This window comes from Triticum urartu, chromosome 2, assembly GCF_003073215.2.
Source record: "Triticum urartu cultivar G1812 chromosome 2, Tu2.1, whole genome shotgun sequence".
Classification (NCBI taxonomy): domain Eukaryota; kingdom Viridiplantae; phylum Streptophyta; class Magnoliopsida; order Poales; family Poaceae; genus Triticum; species Triticum urartu.
In genome coordinates, this window is record NC_053023.1 from 228,950,691 (window position 1) to 228,973,743 (window position 23,053).

General features: G+C 48.8%; 1 long non-coding RNA gene across 3 annotated transcripts; it reads left to right on the forward strand.

Moving 5' to 3' along the window:
* Positions 1–16,670: 16,670 nt before the first annotated feature.
* LOC125541446 lies at positions 16,671–18,351 on the forward strand. 3 transcript variants are annotated; one of them, XR_007297532.1, is made up of 5 exons: positions 16,671–17,016; positions 17,113–17,216; positions 17,404–17,453; positions 17,534–17,907; positions 18,043–18,351. It is a non-coding gene; the product is annotated as an uncharacterized LOC125541446 (long non-coding RNA). The 3 variants fall into 3 exon arrangements; XR_007297533.1 differs by lacking the exon at positions 17,113–17,216 and having other exon boundaries at positions 17,004–17,016; XR_007297531.1 differs by lacking the exons at positions 16,671–17,016; positions 17,113–17,216 and having other exon boundaries at positions 17,260–17,453.
* Positions 18,352–23,053: the final 4,702 nt, after the last annotated feature.

A 23,053-nucleotide genomic window follows, 5' to 3' on the forward strand; every position in this document is an offset into this window, starting at 1 on the left:
CTACGAGACGATAAACGTCACGCCGGATACAGTAAAAGAAAATCCGGCCAGGCTGAACACAGCGAGCAGGACCCATTCGACCTGCATCGTGATATAGCCCAATACAGAGGTGTCGCACACCCCTTATGCTTCACATATGAAGTAATGGAACATCAATTCCCAGAAGGTTTCAAACCTGTAAACATTGAATCATACGACGGCACTATAGACCCCGCGGTATGGATTGAGGACTTCCTCCTCCACATCCACATGGCCCGTGGTGATGACTTACATGCCATCAAGTACATCCCACTAAAACTCAAAGGACCAGCGCGGCATTGGCTTAATAGCTTGCCAGCGGACTCCATTAGCTGTTGGGAAGATCTGGAAGCCGCATTCCTCGACAACTTTCAGGGCACTTATGTGCGACCACCAGACACCGATGACTTGAGCCACATAATTCAGCAGCCAGAAGAGTCGGCCAGGCAATTCTGGACTCGGTTCCTTACAAAGAAAAATCAAATCGTCGACTGTCCGGATGCAGAGGCCTTAGCGGCTTTCAAGCACAACATCCGAGACGAGTGGCTAGCCCGGCACCTTGGTCAGGAAAAGCCGAAATCTATGGCAGCCCTCACGACGCTCATGAACCGCTTTTGTGCGGGAGAAGACAGCTGGTTGGCTCGCAGTAATAACATATCAAAGAACCATGGTACCTCAGATACCAAGGATGGCAATAGCAGGTCACGTCGCAACAAGCATAAGCGCCGCATTAACGGCGAAAGTACTGAGGATACGACAGTCAATGCCGGATTCAAAGGCTCTAAACCCGGTTAGCGGAAAAAGCCATTCAAACAAAGTACGTCGGGTCCGTCCAGCTTGGACCGTATACTCGATCGCTCGTGTCAAATACACGACACCCCAGACAACCCAGCCAATCACACCAACAGGGATTGTTGGGTGTTCAAGCAGGCCGGCAAGTTAATTGCCGAAAACAAGGACAAGGGGCCGCATAGCGATGACGAGGAAGAACCCCGGCAGCCGCACACTGGAGGACAGAAGAGGTTTCCCCCGCAAGTGCAGATGGTGAACATGATATACGCAACCCACATCCCCAAGAGGGAGCGGAAGCGTGCGCTCAGGGACGTATATGCGTTGGAGCCAGTCGCCCCAAAGTTCAACCCTTGGTCCTCTTGTCCGATCACCTTCGATCGCAGGGACCACCCCACTAGTATCGATCACGGCGGATTCGCCGCACTGGTCCTAGACCCAATCATCGACGGATTTCACCTCACTCGAGTCCTTATGGATAGCGGCAGCAGCCTGAACCTACTTTATCAGGACACAGTGTGCAAAATGGGTATAGACCCCTCAAGGATCAAACCCACAAAGACGACCTTTAAGGGCGTCATTCCAGGCGTAGAGGCCAACTGCACAGGCTCAATTACACTGGAAGTGGTCTTCGGATCCCCGGATAACTTCGATATAGTCCCGTTCCGCAGTGGTTATCACGCGCTGCTCGGACGAACTACATTTGCTAGATTCAATGCGGTACCACATTATGCATACCTCAAGCTCAAGATGCCAGGACCTCGCGGAGTTATTACAGTCAATGGAAACACAAAGCGCTCTCTCCGAACAGAGGAGCACACCACGGCCCTCGCAGCAGAAGCGCAAAGCAGCCTCTCAAGGCAATCTACCAGTTCGGTGTTTCAAAGCCCGGACACCTTCAAGCGCGCTCGGGGAAATCGGCAAACAGACCTCCTGGCACGATCTGAGCTCGCGTAGCAATAAGGCGGCCACCCCAATCCCAGCCCAACGGCGTTGTTCCTGCCGCGCATACATAATTACGCATTAAAAATACCATGGGCACAGGTGGGGGGGGGCACAACTACGGCACGCCCCAAAACGTGGCCTAAACCGCACCAAGGGCTTCCCGTTTGGTTATTTTTCTTTTTCTTTCAGGACTTCAATCTCTGGAAACACTGTCCGGCAGCTCTATTGCCGAACACATGATACAACAACCAAGGAGGCCGACAACTATGGAATTCCCAGGTGGATTACAGATTTCATATAATTCCTCATCTCACCCTTGGAAGGGACATAGTCCTACTCTTTTGCTTATTACACTATCTGTATCACTCTCCTTTAATGCAATTTTTTAATATACAATATATGACATTACGACTATTATCGCATTTTTGTTATATATACATATCTATGTGTTCACTCATGACTCCTAGCAACTGTACACTCTGGTACGTCCAATGCACCAGGGGCTTACGTACCCACAATATGGTGTGAAAAGTCCGAACACTTTCACAACTGCGGCACCCCGAACTTATGGCATTATATGCATCAGCTCCGAATCATGTCTTTGGTCAAATGTTGGGTTTGCCCGGCTCCTATGTTTTGGTACCTTACATTCCGCTCTATCGGCTAAGGTAGCGCTAGGAGAACTACTGCGATTGTGCCCCGGTTCTGCCGAGCCGAGTACCTCAGTAGAGAAAGCTAAAACTGACTGTCATGATAAGGCAAGAGACTGTCGATGCTCGGCGAGGTTTTACGAGTCCCTAAAGACTTATGCCGCTTAGGGCGAGGGGCCGGCTCCGTCTGGCTTACAGACGAGTATCGCGCCTCGAATTCGGCCTTCCGAATACCAGGGGCTTCGCCGAAATTTAAAATTATAGAATTCTATGGCTAAGTGAGAGTGATAAAGCATTATTAGTCCGGTTGCCTTGTTCGTTGTGCTGAGCACCTCCCTCGAAGGACCCAATACTTGGGAACAAGAGTGCTCAGGTTTATCCCGAACACCCCGGCCCTCGTGGCATGGGGGCAGAAGCCGAGGACTAGCCATCTCTCAGATTGGATAAACAGCCAAACAGAAGGTAATATTTTAAATTCACACAAGCGTTGCATAGCGAATACGATACAAGTTTTCATACATACAGGACAAAACGAGCAAGTCTCATTCAAATATTACATTTTGCGAACACTCATCCGCGATAAGACGGGCGCCCGACAGAACACCCTCGTAGTACATCTCGGGGTGGCGGTGCTCCTTGCCCTTAGGTGGCCCTTCCTTGATCAGCTTCACGGCGTCTAGCTTGACCCACTGCGTTTTTACACGGGCGAAGGCCCGACGTGCACCTTCAATGCAGATGGATTGCTTGACGACCTCCAGCTATAGACAGGCATCCACAAGCCGCCTCACCAGGCCAAAGAAGCTATTCAGAAGGGCATCGCCAGGCCACAACCGGACTATGAAGCCCTTCATGGCCTGATCGGCCGCCTTATGTAGCTTGGCCATCTGCTTCAGCTGGTCGCTCATCGGCACCGGATGTTCGGCCTCATCATACTGAGACCAGAACAGCTTCTCCGTCGAGCTACCGTCCTCGGCCTGGTAAAATTGTGCGGCATCGGACACACTGCGGGGCAAATCTACGAATGCTCCTGAAGAGCTCCGGATCCGGGTAAGTAATCGATAATTTCCTTTTACATGCTTGCTTTGCATATAGAAAGCCTTACCCATCGCTATCTTCTTTATCGCGTTGATCTCCGCCTTCTGGGCCTCTGCCTTGGCACTCTTCATGCTCTCACGGGCCGCGGCAAGCTCAGACTCTCGCGTCTTCAAGTCAAGCTCCAACGCCTCGTGCTTCGTCACGAGAGCCTGGAGCTCTTGCTGCGCCTCGCCCACCCGAGCCTCATGCCTCTCTCGCTCTGTGCACTCCTGGGCCGCCTTTTCTTCGGCCTGGGACAGCGCTTGCTTCAGGGTCGCCAACTCGGTCGTGGCCCCTGGCAAACATACAATGATCCTATCATTTAGCAATCGCGTCCTTTTTCTCATCTACATACGGGGTATTACTTACCCTTGTTCTCCTAGAGGTGCCTCTTAGCAAGGCCGAGCTCTTTTTGGGACCCCTCGAGGGCCTCCTTCAGTACGGTGACCTCCGCAGTTAGTGCGGCGGACGCCAGCAGCGAAGCCTGCATATGCATATTGACATACTTATATTAGACTCCTGCGATATTATTTGATCCTCTCTTTGGCTTTTCTTTGTGAACACCGAACAAAGCATCAGGGGCTACTGTCTATGCGGTAATACTTCTACTACATTTTAAAACACTTACCTCGAAGCCTGTTAGAAGGCTAGTACAGGCTTCAGTCAATCTGCTCTTGGCGGATTGAACCTTCTGGATCACCGCACTCATGATAGTGCGGTGCTCCTCCTCGAGGGAAGCGCTGCGAAGCGCTTCCAACATATTTTTTGGCACCTCTGGATGGACAGAGGTCACCGGCACAGGCGTCTCACCCCTCTTAGAAGGAGACAGCCTGCCCGAGCCCGGAACCGCTGGAGCTTCCGCCGCGGGGTTCGGCTGAGGGCCGAACTCGGAGCTCTCAGGGGGCCCGTCCCCTCTGCTCCCTGAGTCCGGAAGGTCGCCTTGAGGCGCCTTCAGGACTGTCTCCCCTTGATCCGGTGCCTCTTGGGACAACACCTCGGCGTCGTTAGTAGGATGAGGGGAGGTGGCAGTCGGGACTGGATCGCTATCCAAGTCCGACGAACCCAGGGAGCCGTCCGTTGATACCTCGATATTGGCCCGTGGCAGCCTGCGTAATCATGTTCGGCGATTAGGGAAAGCAATGCGACAAGGGAATCCTATGGGTTACTTTCGTATCTGAATACTTACGATCTCCCCTGGGGCTTGGCCCTGGGCAACCACTCGTCTTCACTTTCGTTGGCGGCGGTGGAGCTATCCGGAAGGAGAGTCCTTCCCTTCTTGGACCCTCGGGCCTCCCCAGTTGGGGCGGCCTTCCTTTTCTTGTCTCCCCCAGTCGGTGGGGGAGCCTCTTCTTCCTCTTCCTCGTCTTCGTGGGAAGAGTGCGCCACGGAGTCATCGGACCGTGAGTCCGACGACGCCTGGCGTCGGTAACTCTTTCGAGCTCCCTTGGCCTTCTTGGTCTTCTCCGGCACCTTATAAGGGGCCAGAGTCAGCATCTTCGTCAGAAGAGCGTCTGTGGGGCCTTCGGGCAAGGGAGCCGGACAGTCGATCTGTCCGGCCATCTTCTGCCAGTCCTGTCAAAATTATGGGAGTTTAGATCCCGCATAGAGTCAATCTATATAAAAATAAGTATCCTGTGAAAGGTAAAACAACTTACCGCACTGGCTTGGCGCTTCGCGCTGAATCCGCGATCCTCAGTAATGGGGGGAGGGACCTCGGCGCTCTTGAACAGCACCCTCTAGGCATCTTCATGAGTCGTGTCGAAGATCCTGTTCAGAGTTCGGTGCTGCGCCGGATTGAACTCCCACAAAGTGAACTCCCGTTGTTGGCACGGGAGTATCCGGCGGACGAGCATAACCTCGACTATGTTGACGAGGTTGAGCTTCTTGTCCACCATGTTTTGAATACATGACTGGAGTCCGGTCAGCTCTTTTGAATTACCCCAGGACAGGCCCTTCTCCTTCCAGGTCGGAACTCGGGGGCCACTACCCATGCGGGGTCGCGCGGCTCGGTAATGTAGAACCACCCCAATTGCCACCCCTTTATGGTTTCCACAAAGGAGCCCTCGAGCGATGTTATGTTGGGCATCTTGCCCACCATGGCGCCTCCGCACTCCGCTTGGCGGCCGCCCACCACCTTCGGCTTGACATTGAAGGTCTTCAGCCATAGGACGAAGTGGGGCTTGACGCGGAGAAAGGCCTCGCACACGACGATAAACGCCGGGATGTTGAGGATGAAGTTCGGGGCCAGATCGTGGAAATCCATGCCGTAATAGAACATGAGCCCCCTTACAAAGGGATGGAGAGGGAATCCTAGTCCGCGAAAGAAATGGGTGAGGAATACGACCCTCTCACGGGGCCTGGGGGTGGGGATGAGTTGCCCCTCATCTAGGAGCCGGTGCGCGATGTCGTCGGGCAGGTATCTGGCTCTCCTCAGTTTCTTGACGTCTCCCTCCGTGACGGATGAGACCATCCACTTGCCTCCCGCTCTGGACATGGTTGGAGAAGGTCGAGATGGAAGTGAGGACTTGGGCGCTAGAGCTCGAGTGTGCGGGAGCGGATGAGTAGAGGAGGAAAAAGGCATGGATAGAAAGGTGAATCCTTATCCCTTTATATGGGCGGACAAAACAAAGCATCCCCACTTGCTTGGTAAAACTCGCTTATCCCCCAAGCGCCGTAATTAATGGTGCGGTTGGTTTAGCCACACCCGTATTGATGAGAATCCCGTAATAAGGGGACACGATCTCTGCTTTGACAAGACGTGTCGAAAAACTGCCTCGCGTTATGTGCGGGGCTGGTTTAATGAAACGGTTCGAATAATCACCGGGCCATGACGTAACTTCATGTTGCCAAATCAAGCTAGCGGATTAGATCTGTGAAAACATTATTCTCTCTACTGTGAAATGTGGAACTTATTTTGCAGGGTCGGACACTATCCTCGTATTCAAATTCTTCTGTGATGTATTCGGAGAAGGAACCCGCCTTGCAATGCCGAAGACAACTGCGTGCCTTACTCACCGTCAATGAAGCCTGGTTCAGGGGCTACTATGGGAGTCCTGGATTAGGGGGTCTCCAGATAGCCGGACTATCTCCAGTGGTGAAAGTGCGTTATATCAACTAGAGGGGGGGGGGTAAATAGGCGATTTTTATGAAATTCTTCACTGAGGAATTTGCCGGTGAGGAAATTCCTTAGCGAAGAACTACTAGCAGCGGAATAAGTACTCAAAGGTAAACATAACAGAATACAAGCATAGTCATCATGTTGCAATGAAGATAGGCACAGAGTACAGGAAGCGTAATCACAGGATAACACAGGATGAAGACAAACAGACTGAAGAAATTGAATCTGAGGAAATTGAGAAAGTCTTCAGTCAAAGTCTTCAGACACAGATATGAACAAACATACATCACAGTTATGAGGAAATGAAAGAGTTGAGGAAATAGAACCAGTAAGATCGGTGAAGACAATGATTTGGTAGACCAGTTCCAACTGCTGTCTCGGTTGTACGTCTGGTTGGAGTGGCTGAGTATTTAAACTCGAGGAGACACAGTCCCACCCAGTCAAGGACACTTAGTCCAAGACACCCAGTCCTCACCGTATTCTCCTTGAAATAAGGTCACACAGACCTCGTCCAATCACTCGTGGTAAGTCTTCAGGCGACTTCCAAACCTTCACAAACTTGGTCACCCGGCGATCCACAATTCCTCTTGGATGCTCTAGACCATGACGCCTAACCGTCTGGAAGAAGCACATTCTTCAAAGGTAACAAGCGTCGGATCCACTTAGGATCAATCTCTTCAGTGATGCTCAATCACTTGGGGTTTGTAGGTGTTTGGGTTTTGGGTTTTTGGTTTTTCCTCACTTGATGATTTTCGCTCAAAGTCCTCGGAGGATGGGTTGCTCTCAAATGACAAGTGTCGGTTTCTCTCGGAGCAGCCTCTACTAGCTAGTGGTTGTAGGGGGCGGCTATTTATAGCCTAGGGAGCAGCTCGACATGATAAGACATAAATGCCCTTCAATGATATGACCGTTAGGTGGATAGATATTTTGGAACAGCTGGCGCATAGCACAGCAACGGGCGGAATTTTGAGTACCAAAATCCTCAGGGCTATCATGTTCCTCACTGTGTAGGCAATCCGCACTGGCGAATTCCTAACTCCTCAGTGAAGACAAATTCCTCAGAGACCAGAAGAACTTCGTCTCTGTCACTGAAGAAATTGACTGAACTGTATGAGATTTCCAATGGCTTCACTCGAAGGGATTGGTAGGTGTAGGATTTTGAGTTGAGCATCACATGGAAATTTTTCCTTAGTATTTCCTCGACCTCCTTTAACAGTATGGTGTTTCCTATGACTCAAGAAAGAGAAAAACAAAACTATGAAAATGAAAGTCTTCAAGCTTCATATTCCTCGCATGAATATCAAGTCTTCACGGACACACCAATTTCTTCACTTTCAAAGTCTTCATGAAAGTCTTCAGAAATACCAAAATCTTTAGTAGAAGATATTCATTTTTAGGGGTCGACTTTTCCTGTAAATATCAAACTCCTCATAGACTTATAGACCTGTGTACACTCACACACGCATTAGTCCCTTAACCTATAAGTCTTCAATACACCAAAATCACTAAGGGGCACTAGATGCAGTTACAATTGGCCGGACTATTACACTATGAAGATACAAGATTGAAGACTTCGTCTCGTGTCCGGATGGGACTCTACTTGGCATGGAAGGCAAGCTAGGCAATACGTATATGGATATCTCCTCCTTTGTAACCGACCTTGTGTAACCCTAACCCTCTCCGGTGTCTATATAAACCGAAGGCTTTTAGTCCGTAGGACAACAATCACAACATACAATCATACCATAGGCTAGCTTCTAGGGTTTAGCCTCTACGAAGGGTTTTAGTCCGTAGATCTACTCTTGTAACACCCATATCATCAATATTAATCAAGCAGGACGTAGGGTTTTACCTCCATCAAGAGGGCCCGAACCTGGGTAAAACTTCGTGTCCCTTGCCTCCTGTTACCATCCGGCCTAGACGCACAGTTTGGGACCCCCTACCCGAGATCCGCCGGTTTTGACACCGACACCTGTAGTAGTAATTAAAAAGAAAACCCATAAATATTTCCTGTTCTTCTTTTGCTTGTTGGGAGCTTTCCCGTGTAAATAGTTTTATTTCTTTTCTTTTCATTGGGGGTCAGTAGGAGAAGACCTTGATTAAATTGTTGAAGTGGCCCTTATATGCATTATTGTTTATCTGACAAAAGAGCCCATATTGCCTTGTCTTCTCCTGTTTATTGAATGCTCGCAGATTCCAGCTTAGTCCAATGCACGTGCAATCTTATTATTATTCACATGGTTCGGTCGTGCAAGTGAAAGGCAATTATGATGATATATGATGGACTGACTGAGATGAGAAAAGCTGGTATGAACTCGACCTCTTTTGTTTTTGTAAATATGATGAGTTCATCGTTCTTGATTCAGCTTGTTATGAATAAACATGTTTGCAATGACAATTAGAGATCATAGTTGCTTGTGCCATTCTTGATTAGCTATGAGTTATAATTATTTACCTTGCGTGCCAACATGCTATTAAAATGGTTATGCTGTGGTATGATAGGGTGGTATCCTCCTCTGAATGATTTAAGTGGCTTGACTTGGCACATGTTCACGCATGTAGTTGAAACAAATCAACATAGCCTTCACGATATTTATGTTCATGGTGGATTATATCCTACTCATGCTTGCATCCAATGTTCATTAATTTTAATGCATGTACATGGCTGTTTTCGCTCTCTAGTTGGTCGCTTCCCAGTCTTTTGCTAGCCTTCACCTGTACTAAGTGGGAATACTGCTTGTGCATCCAAACTCCTTAAACCCCAAAATTATTCCAGATGAGTCCACTATACCTTCCTATATGCGGTATCTACCTACCGTTCCAAGTAAATTTGTATGTGCCAAACTCTAAACCTTCAAATAATCATCCTGTTTTATATGTTCCAATAGCTCATGTATCAACTACGGTTGTCTGTATCTTCCATGTTAGGCGGGTTATTCTCAAGAGGAGTGGACTCCGCTCCTCACTCACGAGATAAAGGGCTGGTCACTTGGATGCCCAGTCCCATGCTTTATGCAAACTAAATCAAAATAACTGCAAACAAAACTCCCCCTGGGACCTGATGTATGTTGGAGGCACTCGTTGTTTCGATCAAGCCATGGATTGATGTTTGTTGGTGGAGGGGGAGTATAAACTTTACCATTCTGTTTGGGAACCGCCTATAATGTGTGTAGCATGGAAGATATCGCCATCTCTTGGTTGTTATGTTGACAATGAAAGTATACCACTCAAAATATTATTCACCTCTATTTTAAAACCGAGCTCTGGCACCTCTACAAATCCATGCTTCCCTCTGCGAAGGGCCTATCTATTTACTTTTATGTTGAGTCATCACCCTCTTACTAAAAAGCACTAGCTGGAGAGCGCAGCTGTCATTTGCATTCATTACTATTAATTTATATTGGGTGTGACTATGATTGGATCTCTTTTACCATGAATTACAATGTCTAGTCATTCCTTGATCTTTAAAGGTGCTCTACATTTATGTTTTGCGGTCTTAGAAAGGGCTAGTGAGATACCATCTTGTTATATCATATTATGATTGTTTTGAGAAAGTGTTGTCATCCGAGATTTATTATTATGGCTTGCTAGTTGATTATGTTATTGATATGAGTAATCATGAGACCTGAGAATTATTGCAACCGTGGTTAGTTATAATCTTTGCTGAAAACTTGAATGCTAGCTTGACATATTTTCAACAAGAGCAAACAGAGTTTGTAAAATTTTTTCCTTATTTCTTTCAGTTTGTCAACTGAATTGCTTGAGGACAAGCAAGGGTTTAAGCTTGGAGGAGTTGATACGTCTGCAATGTATCTACTTTTCCAAGCACTTTTGCCCTTGTTTTGGACTCTAACTTGTATGATTTGAATGGAACTAACCCGGACTGACGCTGTTTTCAGCAGAATTTCCATGATGATGTTTTATGTGCAGAAAAGAAAAGTTCTCGGAATGACCTGAAACTCCACGGGATATCTTACAATAAATAATAAAAAATCCTTGCCAAAGATGAAGACCAGGGGCCCACACCCTTCTCACGAGGGTGGGGGGCGCCCCCCCCCCTAGGGCGCACCCCCCTACCTCGTGGGCCTCCTGGAATCCCCCCAACTCCAACTCCAACTCTATATAACTGCTTTTGGGGAGAAAAAATAGGAGAGAGGAAATCATCACGTTTTACGATACGGAGCCGCCGCCAAGCCCTAAAACCTCTCGGGAGGGCTGATCTGGAGTCTGTTCGGGGCTCCGGAGAGGGGGATTCGTCGACGTCGTCATCATCAACCATCCTCCATCACCAATTTCATGATGCTCACCGCCGTGCATGAGTAATTCCATCGTAGGTTTGCTGGACGGTGATGGGTTGGACGAGATTCACCATGTAATCGAGTTAGTTTTGTTAGGGTTTGATCGCAATTATCCACTATGTTCTGAGATTGATGTTGCTATGACTTTGCTATGCTTAATGCTTGTCACTAGGGCCCGAGTGCCATGATTTCAGATCTGAACCTATTATTTTTTCATCAATATATGAGAGTTCTAGATCCTATCTTGCATGTCTATAGTCACCTATTATGGGTTATGATCCATTAACCCCGAAGTGACAATAATCGCAATACTTACCGGTGATGACCGTAGTTTGAGGAGTTCATGTATTCACTATGTGCTAATGCTTTGTTCCGGTTCTCTATTAAAAGGAGGCCTTAATATCCCTTAGTTTCCATTAGGACCCCACTGCCACGGGAGGGTAGGACAAAAGATGTCATGCAAGTTCTTTTCCATAAGCATGTATGACTATATTCGGAATACATGCCTACATTACCTTGACGAATTGGAGCTAGTTCTGCGTCACCCTGTGTTATAACTGTTACATGATGAACCGCATCCTGCATAATTATCCATCATTGATCCAATGCCTACGAGCTTTCCATATACTGGTTTACGCTTATTTACTTTCCTGTTGCTATTGTTACAATCACTACAAAATACAAAAAACATTACTTTGCTTTCATTACTCTTTTGTTACCGTTACCATCACTATCATATTACTTTGCTACTGAACACTTTACTGCAGATACTAAGTTTCCAGGTGTGGTTGAATTGACAACTCAGATGCTAATACTTGAGAATATTCTTTGGCTCCCCTTGTGTCGAATCAATAAATTTTGGTTGAATACTCTACCCTCGAAAGCTGTTGCGATCCCCTATACTTGTGGGTTATCAGGGCAGCGAAGGTTGCGGGGCTTCTCGCAGGCCGCCTTATTTTGAGCCCGCGCGAGTGGGTCTTTCCCTGCTCGCCACAAGTGCCGCACTAGCCGAGTGGGGAGTGTCCGCCAAGTAAAGCACCAGGGGCTCACGCAGACGGGGTGCCACCATGACAGGCGGGCTCGTGAGGTATTGCTCGAGGTCTTCAAAGGCCGCCTCAGCTTCTGGGGTCCACTCGAACGGGCCCTTCTTCTTCATCAACTTGAAAAAAGGGAGGGCGCGCTCGCCGATCTTGGAGATGAAGCACCCCAAGGAGGTCACGCACCCTGCAAGCTTCTGCATCTCTTTGAGGGTCTGAGGCGGGCTCATCTGCTCTATTGCCTTGACCTTCTCAGGGTTGCCCTTCACCCCCCTGTGTGAGACCAGGAAACCTAGCAGCTTGCCAGACAAGACTCCGAACACACACTTCTCTAGATTGAGCTTCAGGTTTATGTTGCACAGGTTAGCGAATGTTTCTTCCACATCTTTAATCAGAGTCCTTGCCTCCCGCGACTTGACTATGATGTCATCAACGTATGCCTCTGCATTCCTCCCGCAGCTGTGGCCCGAGCGTGATGTGCATCAGCCGCTCGAAAGTTGCACCAACATTCCGCAACCCGAAGTGCATGCAAGTGTATAAGTACACACCACATAGGGAGATAAAAGTTATCTTCTCGACATCCTCTTCCGCCATTTTGATTTGGTGATATCCCGAGAAAGCATCCAGAAAACATAGCAGATCGCACTCAGCGGTGGAATCCACAATTTGGTCAACACACGGGAGCGGGAAAGGGTCCTGAGGGCAAGCTTTGTTGAGGCTCGTGAACTCGACACACATGCGCTCCTTCCCGCCTTTCTTGGGGACGATCACATGATTCGCCAACTAGTCCGGGTGCCATACTTCCCAAATGATGATGGCCTCTTAGAGCTTGGCAACCTCCTGGATGATGAACACTTTCTTGTCTTGTGCTTGACGCCACGCTTTTTTGGTTCACCGAGCATGCACCAGGACACACCATCAAGTGGTGCTCAATTACCTCCCTTGGGACACCAACCATGTCCGACGCTTCCCACGCAAACACGTCTTTGTTGGCCCTTAAGAAGGCAACCAATGCCTCCTCCTGGTCCGTAGGAAGGCCCGCACCGATGGTGAAGGTGGGGCCCGAGCCCCCGGCGTCGACAGGCACCTGCATCGTCTCGGCCCGGTCCTGAAAGAACAACCAATTTTCTTCGCGGGCATGACCTCCCGAGCCTCTGCAGCACCGGCGGTCACTGGGCATGAAGTGTTCGTGGTCCTGTAGGCGATCTTGAGAACCCGGACCGTGCCTTTCATATCCCCGACCACCATGTTGACGCCGCTGCTGCCCGACATCTTGACGACATTGTAGCCCGGATGGGTCGCCGCCATGAACTTGGCGAGGGCTAGATACCCCAGGATGGCGTTGTGTGGGAGGCCGATGTGGGAGACATCGAAGTTGATGAGCTCGGTGTGGTAGTTGTCGCGCGTGCCAAAGGTGACGAGGAGGTGTACATACCCCAGGGGAGTGGCGGAGCCCTTGACCACCCCCAAAAAAGGATGGGTGGGGAGGAGCTGGTCGTACATCACTTGAAGCAGCTCTATGGTTTCCACCAAGAGGACGTTCAAGCTAGCACCTCCGTCGATGAGGGTGAGGGAGTCCTGGATTAAGGGGTCCTCGGGCATCCGACCTGTTGGACACGGGCCGGACTGATGGGCCTTGAAGATACAAGACAGAAGACTCTCTCCCGTGTTCGGATGAGACTCTCCTTGGCGTGGATGGCAAGCCTGGCGTTCGGATATGAAGATTCCTTTCTCTGTAACCGACTTCTACAACCCTAGCCACCTCCGGTGTCTATATAAACCGGAGGGTTTAGTCCGTAGAGGCAATCACAATCATACAGGCTAGACTTCTAGGGTTTTAGCCATTACAATCTCGTGGTAGATCAACTCTTGTAATCCAGATACTCATCAATATTAATCAAGCAGGACATAGGATATTACCTCCATCAAGAGGGCTTGAACCTGGGTAAACGTCATGTCCCCTGCCTCCTGTTACGATCAACCTTAGACGCATAGTTCGGGACCCCCTACCCATGATCCGCCGGTTTTGACACTGATATTGGTGCTTTCATTGAGAGTTCCACTATGTCGCTGTCAGAAGGTTCGATGGCTCCATCCATCATCTGCAACGATGCTGTCCAAGGGGAGGTTTTCCTCCCCTGCCAGATCTTCGTATTCGGCGGCTTCACACTGTGGGCCAATTCGCTTGGCCATCTAGAGCAGATCGACAGCTACGCCCAGGTCACCATATTAGTTTTGGAAACCTAGATTATGTCGCTGATATCCGAGGAGACTTGAACTTCCAAGGATTCATGACCCCAACCTTTGCTCTGGCCTTATTGTCGGAGCACCTCGCCAGGACCAAAGATGGAATTTCTAAAGCCGCCAGACTATCTGTGGCCAGTAGGCCCAGTACTGGAGAGCCGAAGCAAGCAGTGTCGCCGACAACCATCACAAAGCCGGACTCTTCCCCGGACACCGGCTCCGAACTCTCGGAGTCAGCATCATGTGAGCTCAGCCAAGGAATTCACTTCTCGCCATGCTCCACAGATTCTTTTCTCTCTCAACAAACCTCGCCGTTAAGTGAGGCTAAGGACTTGATGTGATCCCTCATAATTACAGAGGAGCAACGTCCAAACTACGCCCAGCCCGGACTAGGGGTTGAGAGCGGGGAATTTTACGTCCCACCCACCACCCACTTTATAGCCACTTCTGAGGACCTAACATACATGCTCGATTAGGACTCTGAAAACATCGACGATATGGACGACGATGCCGGAGAAGAGGAGGCCCAAAACCCGCCGTTTACCGGACGCTGGACGGCCACCTCTTCGTATGACGTGTACATGGTGGATACACCCAAAGAAGCTAACGAGGATGACAAAGAAAACCCAGTCAAGGATAAACCTCCTGAGATACAACCAAAGCGCCAATGGCACCGCTCTAAATCATGCCGCAGCAGAGACAACATGTCACATCCTATCTAGTTCATGCATTAGAGTGTTGCATCATGTTTACTTTTCCAGAAATTTGAAATGGGGATGACAGAACCCCCAGCACCCCTCTGAAAACAACTAGGGTTTACTAAAATCATTTTCAATGAACCTAAAATGCCCTTCTAAAAAGTCCACCCTTTTTGCCTTGGGCTAGAACCTCAGGCAAAATGGGTTCACATTTTCTAGGTCATCACAAGATCATTGAATTAAATCATATGTAACTTGCATTTGGGCATTTAAATACTAGTAAATATTTTAAATGTCCAAATAATCCCATACTGAAATGTTCCATGTTGGATATGTTCCATACAGTGAACATGTGTAGTTTGGTGATTTTTGGAGATGCCTAAGTATTTTTAGAAATGCCACAAACTTGCGGAAATAACAAAAAACAGAAATAAAAGAAAAACTGCTTACCTGGCCACAACCCACCAACCGGCCCACCTAGCGGCCCAGCACTGTGCTGGCCCGTGCCAACCAGCTGCTTCCTCCCGCCAGGCAGGCAGGCAGGCAGGCAGGAGGTGACGCCGGCGCGCGAGAGCTCGCCACCGCACCACCTACTTGCCGCTCGCGCCCGTGGACAGCTGGGCGAGCCCCACGTCGACGCCTCGACCGCCTAGACACACCCATTCTTCCCCTACCTCTCTCCCTCGCCCTCTCCCGCCATGGTCGATGCCCCTCCTGCCGCACCTTCGACATAGTCGTGCTCTCTGTCGTCCTCGCGCCGCACCACTGTGTCCAGTAGCTCCGCCGCCCTCCTCTCCTTCGAGCAAGCCGAACCCCGAGCACTCGCTTGCCCCGGAGCCACTGCAACAACCTCGCCCGACCTCGTCGTCGCTGGAGATCCCTTTCGCCGCCCCCGCCGCACCAGCTCGTCCCCGACCTCGTCGTCTGCTCCGTCGCGTTCGCCGTGAGCTCAGCCACCTCCCGATCCTTCCCGTTCTCTCTCTCGAGCACCGTAGCGACTGCATGAAGCTTCATCGCAACGCACCGCCGCCGAGCTCGTCGTCGACGACGCTCCGGCCACCCAACGGCCACACCACCTTGTCCACTACAACCGCCGCATCGCCAGGTACCCGTAGCACCACCACATTCCCCTTGTTGTGCCCCCTAGCAACGAGCCTGAGCTCACCCGAGCTCCGGCAAACGGCACACTCGTCGCTGGCGTCGTTTCCGGCGACCCCGAGCCCAACCGCCACCCCCACTCGACGTGGCTCACTCCCCGCATCATGTAGACGTGCTCCGCCGTTGTTTTGGTCGCCGGAGCACGAAACCCGCATCGCCCCGCCGCGTCTGGCCTCACCGGCAGCTAAACGCCGGCGTGTTTGACCCCGCTGACTCAGTTTGACCTCAGGTGGGCCCGGTTTGACCCCCTAGGTATATGACAAGTGGGGCCCGCCCTGCTATTTAACCTAGGTTTAGTGCTAACTAAACTTAGTTAGTTTAACTAACTACTAACAGACAGGACCTACTAGTTAGTTTGACCAGGACCGGCTCCGTTGACCGCTGACGTCACCATGACGCACTGCTGACGCAATAAGTATTTTCTGGATTTATTTTTCTACTACCAATATAAAAGGAAGAGAGGGGCAGATCCAAACACTCGCATCCATCCATCATCAAAATCTAATGGCTCTTAATCATTCTGTGTTTAACGCTATCAACCACGCAGCAAGCCATGCTTGATTAATCGCTAATCTGCGCGTAGTAAAAAGGAAAGAAAACCGCCCGCCCGCATGACCTCTTCCTTCTCCCACACGACCTCCTCATCCTCCCGTGCCGTTTGCCTCGCGCCACCGCGCCCTTCACCGCCACCTCGTGCCGCCGGAGCCACGGGAAGCGGCCGCGGGTCGCCGGGAGCCTCCTCAGCCGCGGGAGCCCGCCCCGCCGCGGCTTCACCGCCTCCTCGCGCCGCCGGAGCCACGGGAAGCGGCCACGGGTCGCTAGGAGCCCGCCCCCGCCGCGGGTCGCCTGGAGCCGCTGGCCGCCGGAGCCGCGCCCTTGGTCGCGGGCCGCCGTTCCTCCCGCTCCTTTCGCCGCGCCACAGTCCGCCCCGTTGCTCCGGTCCTCTTCTGCTTCCCAGCGGCCAAGTGCGAGCGTAGAAGCAAGCAAGTAAACTCAACTATTCCTAATTTGCAGACTACACACTACCTACTATTTTGCGTTCAGAATGTTGGCCCTCTTAAGACTCTATTTCACATTTGCCAGTGTTTGCGTGTTTCAACCAAAGGGATTGAGCAGCTTCACCAGTAAGACGTATAAATGCCCCAATAGAGGTGAATTTTCTGAGTAATACGGTCCTTCTATCAGAGGTGAATTTTCTGAGTCATGCTTCATGTTGTCTAATATTTACTCTCTTTGTACCAACTATCTTCAAGAAAGTCATATGGCCTAGATAAAAAATTCCTATTCACCTATATTTAAATTTGATAAAAGTTATGTCTCACCAGAGGCATAAGGGTTTTCTACCTAACCTTCTCGCCCTTCCTAAGTATCCAGGTATAATTTTGTTCTGTGGTTGGCGATGTGCTATCCACGGTATGATAATGGTAAGTTAACCTTGAAATTTTGCCAGGATTGATGTACGCTTCAACAAATTCTGGATATTAATGTTGGTGTTGTTGTGTAGGTTCTAGAAGCATTTCTTGCTCCAGGATCTGAATTGTGGATGTTTAATGAGGTGGCAGAGAAGAAGAGGGAGAAAAACTGACTGATGATAGTATGCATATTTTTGGACTAACAAACATTAAATTGTACACAAAGAAGGGAATGTTGTCATCAGGCGGCACTTAGAAAGCTTGCCTCTTGAAAACATAACTCATGATCATCTGATAATGCCCTCAACTATGGTGATAAGCGAATTAGAAAATGCAAATCCATCTCAGCCATCATTGCTACTAGGCTCCTAAGCCATTGACCATCTCCTTTGCTTCTCTATCAATTGGTTTATGGTGCTGCTGAGGAGCTTTCATGATTCTGTGATATTCTTCGCAAGTAGATCAGGTGCAATGCTTTGGTTTCAAATGACCCTTCCCAATTTAGCATAAGTTATTCATTACTTTGGTTCCATACTGCTAATGCTGGGGGCTTCTGTTCCTTCCTCTATTTTGTTTAACAATTTCTGCTGATGAAACGCAGATGGGCAAGCACAATCCAGGTGCACATACATTCATGTGAGGAATCATTCTCCGTTTACGGACCTAACCAACACATCTACTATTGGGAATGAAAATCAGGACCCGCAACAAAATAGCAGTCAGTCTGCGTATGCCCAAATATCTGTTGAGAAAGAATCAGCATCCCTGCACTGGCGTCGTGTAAACCTCCAACAGAAGATTCCTTCAGCTGGGGAGATAGTGTTACCCATGATCCGGTGGCACGCACACATGCTTCTTCACTAGGGTCTGTGCAATATACTGCTTTTAGCAACATAACCAACACACATACAGATGGTATATTCATCCACTTCATATAAGATTGTATTGTTGCACCTATTACTATTGTTTATAAATTCATCTCCTATTTTATTGTAGGGTGTACATCTACAAGATCCGCGAATCATCGTCTCGAAGAAGTAAATGGTGGCTGAATATTTACTTAGAGTTCCTCTTTTCCAGTTAGTAAGACGAACTCCAAATAGGAGATACAAATGGACCATCTTCATTCTAAAATATGAGTTGGTCTACTACTCTGATGTATAGGTGCAACCTCCATGGCGCCACCCTCCATGAGGTCATCTCTTCCGGCCGTGCAAATGTCTGGAGCTAGACCCCGCAGAACATTTTAGACCATCTGTATTACTAATAATAGTAGTAACAGCAGCATAATAATACATGATCGGCTCCAAGGACAATGATTTTGGTCCGATATTTAACCATCACTTTCCCTGGTATTTTCTCTCTAAGGTCTTTAAATAGGCCTTTTGTTTTCTGCCTTCCAGACTAGCTCTGGTGCATTCTGGATCCATTGTTTAGTAGTATGCTGCATTGATCATACATAAGGCTCTATTTCTAGCCTTTTTATTCATTTTGTAAATTATGAAAACACTAATGTAAGGAGCTGTATCAGTATATTGTATGTCATCGGAGATGAATGATGAAAGATTCAAGCCTTGATTCTCACATGGTGATGAAAAACAAAGTCATCTTTGTCGCTTTTTCTTTATATTCAAAATTGAATTCTACTCATTATGTTCGTACACATGTCTTTGCTCTTCGTGCTAGGCATGTAGGAATTGTTCCCAAATTATTTGTTTCATATGAGATGACGCAATACTCTGAACCCCTCCATTGCTCTTATGGACTTGGGGTTACCATCTAGATGTCCGTACAGGACGCAGCTTATTCGATGATGACTATCATACGAGCCAGAACTGCCTTACTTCGGAATACTGATTTCCGCTACATGCCAGCATCACTCCCTGGGGCACAAGGGTACTATCAGGCTATGTACTATGACTCTACACATGAGGATTCATTACTCCACACCACCACTGAGATGCTTGAGGACAAGGACCGTGAGAATCGTGCCTTGCGAATGGAGCTCTTCAACTCTCGTTCTGACCACTGGGCCAGTCTTACTCGGTTTGCACCTGTCATGCAGGCTGGGTATATGGACATGAGGGACTTGTACCCCGTGCGGTCTGGTCTGCCAGATTGTATGGACTGGCACGATGTAGGAGGCATCACCCCTCCCCGTGGACCCCGTTTGCCACTGTTTGTTGGCCCAAGGCCACATCCGAGTCCCTATGGACCGCAAGCTCCAGAGGACCAACTGTTTCCAGATGATCATGTTCAGCTCTGAGGACATGGTGGTGATCCCTATGAAGATTACTACGGAAACATCCGAGTTGGTAGTAGCTTCATTAGTATTGTAATAGTTGTATTCTCCACAGCCCTGCGTGACTCGTGGGATACGACTTGGTGTGTATCACGTTTCGGAGGTGTAGAAAAATAATGTATAGGAGCTTGGAATGCCTCTGATGAGATGTAACGTCTTTCATCGTAGTTGTACTCTAGCCTGGGCTTTTACTAAACTATGTACGGTGTGTATGACCGATGATGTATATACGACAGTTTCTATATTACCATGTCGTGCAAATGAACATCTCAGCATTCCATGTTATCCATTACATTCCGCACTTCCTTGCCAATATTGTGCCATCCTTGTCTAAACCGTTGTCTTGTTTTTCCTAGGATGGTCAACACCCGCAGCAACCCTACTGCCCCGGAGCAGGGTGAAGCCAGTGCAGCTAGGGATGAGAATCTGCCTCAACCGCCTTCTCTGGCCGAAGTTATGCTGGAGGCAGAAAGAAACAAGCGTGAGACTAACCGCTCGCTGGAGCGCATTGAGCAGAATACTGCACGTCATCAGAGGAACGACTTGGTGTCAATCAATGACTTTGTCAAGTTGTACCCACTGAAGTTTAATCATTCTGTCGGGCCTCTCGATGCAGATGATTGGCTTCGCAGCATCACCCATAAGCTACGTTCTGACAACGTAGCCGAAGCTGATAAGGTTACCTACGCTGCCTATCACCTCGAAGGCCCTGCTAGCCTTTGGTGGGAAAACTTTGAGGCTATGCGCCTGGCTGGCCAAATCACTACTTGGGCTGAACTCAGTGAGGCTTTCCATGAGCATCACATTCCGGAGGGTCTCATGGATCGTAAGCGGGAAGAATTCTGCAATTTCACCCAAGGAAGATTGACCGTAGATGCATACAACTGTGAGTTTGGAAATCTGGCACGTTATGCTCCTAAAGAGGTATCCACCGACGCCAAGAAGCAGGCAAGGTTCCGCAAGTGACTTAGCCCCGAGCTTCGCCGTGATCTTCGTCTGCACGAGTGCACCTCCTTTCAGAAGCTGGTCAATAAGGCCATCAGTGCTGAGACAGGTCAAACTGACTATGACGCTTCACGTAAGCACTCCCGTGACTTTGGCTCTTCATCCGGCTCTGGATCTCAGAAGCCCCGGGTGTGGATTCCAAACACAGCTCTGCCACCCAGGTTCACTCCGAGGCACCTCGCCCCAACCAGCAGTTCGCATCGCTTAAGACCTATGGTGGCCACGCTGCTAATGCTGCTCCACGCCCCAATGTTGTGACATGCTTCAAGTGTGGAGAGCCGGGTCACTACAGTCGAGAGTGTCCGCAGAACAACAACCCCAACCAATCTGGAAACTCCATTGTCCGTGGTAAGCCAGCGGGAAAGACATACTACGCCAAGCCAGCCACCACTTCACATGGCCATGTCAACTATGTCTCAGCTGAGGAGGCTCATGATGATCCTAACATCGTCCTCGGTATGCTCCTTGTTAATTGCCATCTGGCATCTGTTCCTTTCGATACTGGAGCATCTCATTCATTCATATCTGAGAGCTATGCTCGATTGCATAACACGACATTATGTGACATGCCCACTTCCATGAAAATTCAAACCCGTGGCTCTAGATGACAAACTTCTAGAGTAAGCCATGGGAATGAAATTCTTGTCGATAGACTTGTCTTCCATGCATCCTTAATAGCTCTCAAGTCCTCGGACATAAACATCATCTTGGGTATGGATTGGATGTCAGCCCACTATGCAAAGATTGATTGCTCTACTAGAACTATTCAACTCACCCATCCATCAGGCAAGACAGTCAATGTTTTGACCCGAGTGTCTAAGCGCCAGCTTTACTCCCTAAATGCCAACCCCCTTCCAGACCTTGAAGATATCCCGGTAGTCCGTGGCTTCCCGGATGTCTTACCATAAGAATTGCCAGGTGTTCCACCTGACAGGGATGTCGAGTTCGTGATAGACCTGGTACCAGGAACCGTTCCAATTTCTAGAAGACCTTATAAGATGGCACCCCTAGAACTAGCTGAACTTAAGAACCAACTCGATGAGTCCTTGAAAAAGGGTTTCATCCGTCCTAGTTCTTCTCCTTGGGCTTGCCCCGTCCTCTTCGTCAATAAGAAGGATGGAATGGATCGGATGGTTGTAGATTACCGACCTGACAACTTGGTCACTATCAAGAACAAGTATCTGCTCCCCAGGATCAATGATTTGTATGATCAGCTCACTGGATCCTCAGTCTTCTCCAAAATGGATTTGAGGTTGGGCTACCATCAAATCAAAATAAAAAATGGGGACATTCCCAAAATGGCCTTTGTTACTCGTTATGGCCAATACGAGTACACCGTCATGTCCTTCGGTTTAACCAATGCCCCAGCCACCTTCTCTCGGATAATGAACTCGATCTTCATGGAGTATTTGGATAAATTCATCATGGTATACCTTGACGACATACTCATCTACTCCAAGAATGAGGAAGAACATGCCGAACATCTAAGGCTAGTATTGACGAAACTTCGAGAGCATTGCCTTTATGCCAAATTCTTCAAATGTGAATTTTGGTTTGCAGAAGTGACCTACCTAGGCCATGTAATTTCTGGTAAGGGTATTGTTGTCAATCCCGAGCAAGTTCAAGCTTTCCTTGATTGGACTCCACCTGAAATGGTCAAGCAAGTTCAGAGCTTCCTTGGCTTAGCGAGCTACTGTCGCCGCTTCGTCGAGAATTTCTCCAAGGTTGCTAAACCTCTAACTGAACTCCTCAAGAAAGATAAAAAGTTCGAGTGGACCCCACAATGCGAGTTCAGCTTTCAGGAACTAAAAAGATGCCTGATATCTGCTCCCATACTGGTACCACCAGATTTCTCCAAGGACTTTATTATCTATTGCGATGCCTCGCGACAAGGACTAGGTTGCATACTCATGCAACATCGTCAGGTAATTGCCTATGCTTCACGGCAATTACACCCACATGAGGAAAACTATCCCACACATGATCTAGAGCTTGCAGCTGTAGTCCATGGACTTAAAACTTGGCGACATTACCTTCTTGGTTATCGTTGCGAGATCTTCACCGATCACCAAAGTCTGAAATATATCTTCACCCAACCGGATTTGAATCTCAGGCAAAGACGTTGGGTCGAGTTCATCTCAGATTATGACCTAGGGAGAACTTACACCCCGGGAAAAGCCAATGTTATGGCTGATGCACTAAGTCGTAAATCCTATTGTAACAATCTGATGTTACAACAAGGTTAACCACTTCTCCATTAGGAATTTCGGAAGCTTAACCTTCACATTGTTCCTCGAGGATTACT